Source organism: Hypomesus transpacificus, chromosome 9, assembly GCF_021917145.1.
Source record: "Hypomesus transpacificus isolate Combined female chromosome 9, fHypTra1, whole genome shotgun sequence".
NCBI lineage: Eukaryota > Metazoa > Chordata > Actinopteri > Osmeriformes > Osmeridae > Hypomesus > Hypomesus transpacificus.
This window is the reverse complement of record NC_061068.1, coordinates 13650995-13659458: the sequence shown is the minus strand read 5'-3', so window position 1 is coordinate 13659458 and position 8464 is coordinate 13650995.

Here is an 8464-nt window from a genome sequence, read left to right as displayed (position 1 = left end):
TTGTCCAGTTTAAAGTTGCTCACCGTTTGCATTGGTCCAAAGCTAGACTCTCGTGGATTAATTCCGACGTAGACCCCACATGTGATCGATGCATACAGGCTCCGGCCACGCTGTTGCATATGTTCTGGACATGTCCAAGGCTGTTCACCTTCTGGCAGTCTGTGTTTGGAACTTTCACCAAGATATTGGGGAGGGTAGTACAACTGTCCCCTCTTATTGCAATATTTGGGGTGACCCGGAGAATACTCATTTTAGATGGTATGAGATCAGCATGATGTCCTTCCGCACTCTCCTGGCCAGAAGATGAATACTGTTTAGATGGAAGGATCCTGCTCCACCGGTGTATAGTCATTTGGTTAGGGAAGTCTTGTGTTATCTTAAATTGGAAAAGATTAGATACACCGTCAGGGGGAGCAACTGGGAAATTTTACAGGATCTGGCAACCTTTTCTGTTCTTTGTTAGAGACATGGATGCTGACAGTATTGTTATTTGATCATTGTCTACAGTTGTATTTCATTTTTTTTTTTGCTGTCTTCTTATCTATGATGGTCTGGCTTTTATAATATGTACTATGTATGTTCTTTGTCTGGCACGGGTTGGGGTGGTGGGGGATTTGTTCTATATATTCTGTTGATGTTTAATTTGAAAAAATGCTAATAAAGAAACCTTGATTAAACTGAGATGGTTACCTCATGTGTTTTTCTTGGTGTTGCTAAGGAAGAATTCGAATGGCGCTGTGTAAATCTGAATCGTCAAGAGATATGGTTTCAAATACAATTTATTTAGATTATACAATTACATATGATTTAAACAAAGTACTTTGTGATCCATCTTGGCGAAGGGTGTGCTAGCCACAAATCGTTCGCAAGAGTGATCCTGAACATCCAAAAATCACAACCTCATATACACTTCAGATCAAATGGCATTCTAAAAGGTCAATCAATCAATGAAACAAACTCTGTGATTGGCCAACTCAACTTGGTGACAGTTTGAAACAATACATCTCCCTAGCAATTGTTTCACTGTTCTTTGATGGGGCATATCTCCCCAAACCAATAGATAATAAAGCAGCAGGAGTTGACCAGCCAAATGGTCAACTGTCCTTTGTGTGACCATCTTCAAACAAGAATTTAATTAACATCACCTATGAAGCAGGAAGGGTCAGAGCAGCGTGATCCATTTATCTACCTTCCCCCAGGTCACAAGAACAATACAGCATTGTCCTTAGACCTTAGACCAACTGTCTCTTCCCCCAGGTGTAAAAACTCTTTCAGGTCACCCAGACTTCATGTCTCCAAATGGCATCACTACCAAATGGAGTTAAATCAACAGTCATTGTACAAAGCTTCTTAAATCTATCTTAAAACTTCTCTTAAAGCACATTTATTGTACATATGACTAAAATTTCCTCTACATTCCCACACTTTTTTTTTTTGTACAATCAATGTCAACCAACAGTATAAACCATAACCCAAAAAGAAACCATTAAGAAAAATAAGAAACAAACATCAGTACAAGCAAATCAGAAAACAATACAAATCATTACAAAACATCCACACTGAACACGTGCAAATGAAAAATAAAGTCAACCCCTTTAATCAAAACAACCACCAAAAACGCAAACCAAAATTGACTATCAGTATGAACAGGCACACTGAAAAATGCATTGCTTAAATCTACAACACTGAACCAACCACAATTATCTGGAACTTGATTTAAAATCGTAAAAGGGTTCGCAACATTTGATGCTCTTGGAAAAACCGCGTTATTTACTGCTTTTAAATCTTGAACAAATCTCCATTCAATAGGCTGCCCCTCATCTCGAATTTTCTTTACAGGAAATATTGGCGTTTGAACTGGAGAACCTTTGCAAGGTACAATCACCCCTGCTTTCAAAAGCGACTCAAAAACTGGTGTTATGCCATGGATTGCTTCCTGTTTCAACGGATATTGGTGTACTCGAGGCCTTAAATCTGATTTAGGCATAATCACAATTGGTTCCATGCTTTTAATTAACCCAACATCATATTTACCCTGAGCCCAGAGCGTTTTTGGTATCCCCTGCAATTCAGGCATTGAAGTAACATCACATTCAGGTTCAACATGCGCAAACTGAAGTGTTTTCTCTTCTAACAAGACAGACCTCTCTGTCTGTACCACTGAACACAAAACCTTTTTGAACACATTTAACTCTGGGTTGTAGGTCACGCAAGAATCCTGTATTTGTTGCCAAAATTGCTGTCCCTCACATTGCTTTACCCATAAACCCAAATTTGACCATGACTCATGTCTATCCTTGACAAGAGCTACATGAGGAAACGAATCAATCTGGCAATATGAGGAACCTGTCTGGTTATCTTTTCCAAAACGAGAGTAAGCCAACTTACAATCTTTTCTTATATTCGACAAAGAAACAGAAACAGCACATCTGTTTTTAGACCAAAACATATTTTTCAACGTCAATTTTTCGTTCAAATGATCTTGTCTAAACCATTTTTCCTCAAAAACATCATCTTTGCCCTCACTGGTATGAGCTACCACGTGCAAGTCTGTCACATCATAACAATCCACATCTGTCAAACTGACACGCATGCGCGCTTCATCAACCAGTTGAGAATTCATTGAACACACAGCCAACGAATTCAATCTCCAGCTATATACATACATCGGCATACCAATGCCGTATTTCACAAATGAATGGTTTAACGTAATCAATTCAACCTCATTTTTCCTCAACAACGTAATCCCGTCCGGTGTAGAAATCAAACAAATACCAAGTTTACACATTAAATCTCGACCCAACAAATTAATCGGACAGCAAGTTGAAAACAAAAAAGAATGTTTCACAATCCCTTCCACAGAATCTTTACAAGTCAACGGTACTGTATACCACTCTTTAGTTAAAGTACCAGAAGCTGCTATTGACTCAGTACTCCTTCCACTGAACTTAGGAGGAACTGGGAAACTATCCTTTGTAATAACGGACACAGTAGCTCCTGAATCAACTAAAAATTCAACATTTTGTCCTTGTATCAATAATGTCATAGTCGGCAAACATCTAAAAGGTTCTGAAGAAAATTTAACATAGGTTCCCTCCAATGGAATCTCACTCTCTTCAATTCGCCTAATAGTGTTTACAATTTGTGTGTGTAAATTGGGGTCTACGTCACCGGTTTGAAGTTCACCGTCTCTCTCCGTCCGCGATTCGCTCTCCTCCTGGCGGCCCACACCTAGTCAATTCCCAACCTCCACAGCCTCTCGACAATCTCGACTCCAGTGTCCCATCTGTCCACAAACAAAGCAGGCATCCCATCCTGCCATTGGTTGTCCATTCTTGGCAAATTGTCGAGGTACTTGACCTCCCTGGTTCCCTCTGCCACGGCCTCCTCGTCCACCACGACCACAGCCTCTCATTTGGTTTTGATTGTTCTGGTTTTGCTGATTCTGGTTCTGCTGATTCTGGTTCTGCTGATTCAGCTGATTCTGGAACATCGTGATGGTAGCCTTCTGCAGGTCTTGTTCACGCTTCTCAATTTTTTATTTTCTCGCATCTCTCAAGCGTTTTTCTGCGTGATTAACATGAGCGACAATCATGCTTAATTTGGCACTGTCCCACGTCACACACAAATCCTTAACTCTCTCAGAAATGTCGGCATCTATTCCGTTCAAGAAACAGTTCCTCAAATGTGCCTCCCACACTGTGACCTCAGGCAGGTTAATATCAGCCGGTACATCTATTCCTGAGTGAGCATTGTGTAGCTCTGTTAACCGTACCAGGTACTCATTACAAAGTTCTCCATCTTTTTGTCTACATCCATTGATTTTTGTCATGTCCAATCTCAAAGGAAAAGCGACACGAATCCGACCGCATACGCCAGTTATAGCTAAACGGTACGCATTATTGTCATTATGGTCCCAATCTGGATTCGAAAGTTTCAAGTCATTATCCGGCCAACCGACATTGATCCGAGAAAACTGAGGTCCAAGCTTTGTCATCAGCAAACGTCTTAACTCGTGGGTAGTCGGCCTAAAGTCTCTGCAGAAAGTCACCAATTCAGCAGCCATCCTATTGCCGCCTACTTCTCCAGGCAGCGGCAAATGGACCATCGCCTCCTTGATCTCAGACATGGTCCATGGTCTTTGAACAAGTACAGTGTCTCCGTTAACTCCAGGTGCCTCCACCATAGCTAGCGTTAAGTTTGGAGTAGGTTCAACATTCCCCACAAAAGCCCTCTGGTACTGATATTTTTTCCCAGATCTCGTGTGGTAGGGAGACTGTCCACCATCTGTTTCCAGTTCCTCTTCGTAACGTTCCGGAACGGAAGGATAAAGTCGTTGATATCCTGGTGGTGGGCTAACCGCAGGTGAGCTACCTGTAGCCGAAGGTCCCCTCTCTGGAATTAGCGCTGACGCTGATGGCGGCTGTGGTTGGCATTGCCGCTGCAATCGTTTTTCTTGGAGGGCCTGTAGATTTAGGATCTGCTGCTGCAGGTCCGGTTGAAGGAACACTCCCCGAATATCGGCCACAGGTTCGCCCAATAGATCCTGGTCCACTGGCTGTTGAAGGTCCTGGGCTGGACCTTGGACTGGGGCGACTCCTGGTGCGGGCTGGTGGGCTGGTCCTGCAGCTTGTGGGGCTGGAGGTGGTGCGCGTAGTGGGCCAACCAGGAGATCTGAATCGCAAACTTTGAAACACTGAGAAATGGGTGAATCTGTCCCTACTCTACTCTGCTCTGCTCTCAATAAACTCTCTTCTTTCCATTCCCCGAAAGCTTTCCAGTCTGGCTGAAATCTATTTCGTTTCAACAAACAATCTTTGGTTTCTTGCTCTTTCAAAGTCAGATTGAATTTCAATTTCTTAAGTTGTTTAATGGAAAACGACCCTTCTTCTGGAAAACCACATTCATCAATCCAAACAGAAATTTGCGCAATACTACTGTTGCCATAATTTCGTTTCATGTAATTGATATTTGGACAGGTTAAATCTGTCCCCGGACCATCATAATTCTTGCTTGAACTACAACCCATGTTTTCGTAATAAGAACAAACAAGCACAAAACAAATCAAATAATTGTCCTTTCCTCTCTTTTTTTTTTTTTTTTTTCTTCTTCTCAACTCTTATATTTGGCAATATCACAACCTTTCAATTTTTCAATACAATCGTAAATCACAAATAATCAACCAGAAATTAAAATAATGAAAATTTTGATTTTGGTAATTTATATATCTTTTAATCTGACACCATTAGTTACCCATACTGCTTTTAACCTCAAAAAACATATCTCGCAAATAAAACAAAACCATTTAACACGAGCATTTACAATTTCAAACTTCTATTTTGAAATACCGTAGGCCTATATCCACTATTTTTTTTATTTTTTTTTACACAGCTGGTTGCTCACAAGTATACTTTTCCACTTCTCTTCTGGACTTAGAATCATGTAACGCCTTAGTAATACATAAGAACTGTTATGACCACAATAGCCAATACAACTTCTCAAACTATCACCAATCCAACATATTCTAATCCTAGGGTCTCCAAGAAACACATAACACGATATAACATGTGAATTTTTTTCCCTCTGTGTTGTTTCGTCAAACACAAGACCTCTATGTATGTCCGTCGACACACTCTGCAGATTTGTTTTTTACGACTCTCACGTAAAAGATAGGTTCAACAACCTTAACTTATTAATTCGTACGACTCACACGTACAGGACACTGTTCCTCTGACACTGCCCAATTACTAACTTTTAACCGAATTATTGACAATAGCCTATAACCATATTTAGACAATTCAATATCACACAGTGACCAAAAGGAATATCTCACCAGTTCTTTTGAATCCCGCGTCAGCCACAGCGCAATCAGCCAAGCACCCTCAAAACGGCCCCGCTGTCTCCTGTCAATTTGAGGACGGAGGTTTAGGCGGTTTTTATACCGGACTGATCAGATCACCGTCGGAGGGAGACTGTCCGAAGTACGCCGAGCAGACGAGGATGCTCGCATCCTCCACCAATTGCTAAGGAAGAATTCGAATGGCGCTGTGTAAATCTGAATCGTCAAGAGATATGGTTTCAAATACAATTTATTTAGATTATACAATTACATATGATTTAAACAAAGTACTTTGTGATCCATCTTGGCGAAGGGTGTGCTAGCCACAAATCGTTCGCAAGAGTGATCCTGAACATCCAAAAATCACAACCTCATATACACTTCAGATCAAATGGCATTCTAAAAGGTCAATCAATCAATGAAACAAACTCTGTGATTGGCCAACTCAACTTGGTGACAGTTTGAAACAATACATCTCCCTAGCAATTGTTTCACTGTTCTTTGATGGGGCATATCTCCCCAAACCAATAGATAATAAAGCAGCAGGAGTTGACCAGCCAAATGGTCAACTGTCCTTTGTGTGACCATCTTCAAACAATAATTTAATTAACATCACCTATGAAGCAGGAAGGGTCAGAGCAGCTTGATCCATTTATCTACCTTCCCCCAGGTCACAAGAACAATACAGCATTGTCCTTAGACCTTAGACCAACTGTCTCTTCCCCCAGGTGTAAAAACTCTTTCAGGTCACCCAGACTTCATGTCTCCAAATGGCATCACTACCAAATGGAGTTAAATCAACAGTCATTGTACAAAGCTTCTTAAATCTATCTTAAAACTTCTCTTAAAGCACATTTATTGTACATATGACTAAAATTTCCTCTACAGTGTCCACTATAGAAGCAGGTCTTCCCTGCAGAGAAGCAACTTCCTGAGACAAAGAGAACTTCCCTGGCCAATGCACAACCAAAGCTGACATAAGTTTTCTATTTTGTTTATTTGTTGTTCATTAAACGCACCGCCGTGCAAACCTAACTCACCGTGTCCGACTCCTTTGATTTGGCTGTGCTGCTTCACAGTTTCAGTGGGATTTTCACAACGAATGTGTGTGATTTATCTTATGTGTGTGTGTGCATACTGTGGGTGGGTGTGTGCATACTGTATACGGTATATGTATGTGTATACCTTATGTGTGTGTGTGTGTGCATACAGCATGTTTGTATACTGTGGGTGTCTATATGTCTATAGATAAACTATGCTGGGCCTGCTGAAAGTATACCTATGTTTCCTGACAGATACTGGTCAGGAAAGCATTACTTCTGTCTCTGAAGACCCTTAGTGCTGGTGGGATAAACACTCTTTGTATAATCGAAGCACCTTCATCCACAGGGTTGTCAAAAAAGAGATATGCCATAAGTGGTTGTAACTTGTCTAGATGCACTGCTTGATTTAGGCCTTATTTTATACATTTTAGGACTTTTTTTTATTTTTATTAAAGGTCACATGAAATGCTGTTTTTGGATGCTTTTATATAGGCCTTAATGGTCCCCTAATACTGTATCTGAAGTCTCTTTCCCGAAATTCAGCCTTGGTGTAGAATTATAGACACTACGAGTAGTCCTACAATGAGCTTTCCTCAGAACGCGCTGTTTCTGTGCCTGTAGCTTTAAATGCTAATGAGGAGGAGAGAGGCTGCACCATGCGCTAATGTTTACAGTGGATGTATCGCAATGGCTCGTAGACCCGTTGCTGTAAGATGCCTCGAATTTGCCCATTCTCATCTGATAACCCTGGTTTACAGAGCTGCACACTCATTTCATTCATTTCAGTCAGTCATTTCAATGTGGGGGAAAGGGAGATATCGTGTGCCATAACACCAACAGCAGAACGTCATCCACATAACAACGAAGCATAAAATTAAGCAATAAGCCCCAAGAGGCCGTGGTTTGCGCTGATTTTAGAACAGGTAAGGGGAGTTGGTAGGCGCGAAGCGGAGTGCTGTTACCTGTTCTAAAATCAGCGCAAAACATGGACTCGCGGGGCTTATTGCTTTTCTAAAACTGCTACTACAAATATTTGATATGGTTTCATAAATAAAAACAATTAGAAACAAAATAGTTTAATAATAAACCGTCATCCTTCCGCCACTACAAAGTATAGTTCCTACATAAATCGTTGCCACGCAACAGCCAGATGGACACCTTTGCAGTGTTTTTTTATTTGAAATATTTGATGCGCAGTAATATGGAATGTTAAAGAATGTTATGAGGACAACCTGTAAGGTTATGCTGGATTTTACAACGGCATGGAACGCGATATAGCCAATTACAATCAAAGATGGGAATAACCAGTTTTAGAACACTGCGTTACAGAATGTGTATTCACACACATACTTGATGCTATCTACCTTTACATCAGCAACAGTACCTCAGCTGTTAGCTGCAGAGCTAATGTTACAGCCAGATTCTAAGGGTAGCAAGCTAGGTAACCATATAGTAAGCAACAAAAGGATATAGCGTTAGTTGACTTACTTGTCCGAGGTTTGTAGCTGGACCAAGGAGTACTAATCCAGAATTTAAGCCTTCATTTTCTAAAAAGGCGGAGAAGAACACCCAGGGCTTGGTT